Source organism: Chrysochloris asiatica, unplaced genomic scaffold (assembly GCF_000296735.1).
Source record: "Chrysochloris asiatica unplaced genomic scaffold, ChrAsi1.0 scaffold00033, whole genome shotgun sequence".
Taxonomy (NCBI): Eukaryota; Metazoa; Chordata; class Mammalia; order Afrosoricida; family Chrysochloridae; genus Chrysochloris; species Chrysochloris asiatica.
In genome coordinates, this window is record NW_006408551.1 from 92,595 (window position 1) to 93,098 (window position 504).

The following is a 504-nucleotide window of genomic DNA, read 5'->3' on the forward strand; positions in this document are numbered from 1 at the left end:
CCTGGACCAAGAGGCAGTTGTTTGAACAGAACATGGGAACACTGAATGGTTTAAAATTAAGAAAGGTGTGTGTCATGGTTGTATTCTTTCACCATACTTATTCAACCTGTATGCTGAGCCAATCATCCGAGAAGCTGTGTCATATGAAGAAAAATGTGACATCAGGATTGGAGGAAGACTCATTAACAACCTGCGATATGCAGATGATGTAATCTTGCTTGCTGAAAATGAAAAGGACTTAAAGTATTTACTGATGAAAATCAAAGAGTATAGTCTTCTGTATGGATTACATCTCATTGTAAAGAAAACAGAAATCCTCACCACCAGACCAATAAACAACATTCTTATCAATGGAGAAAAGATTGAAGTTGCCAAGGACTTCATTCTTCTTTGATCAACTATCAATGCTCATGAAAGCAGCAGTCAAGAAATCAAACAACATAGTGCATTAGGCAAATCTGCTGCAAATGACCTTTTTAAAGTGTTGAAGAGCAAAGATGTCAG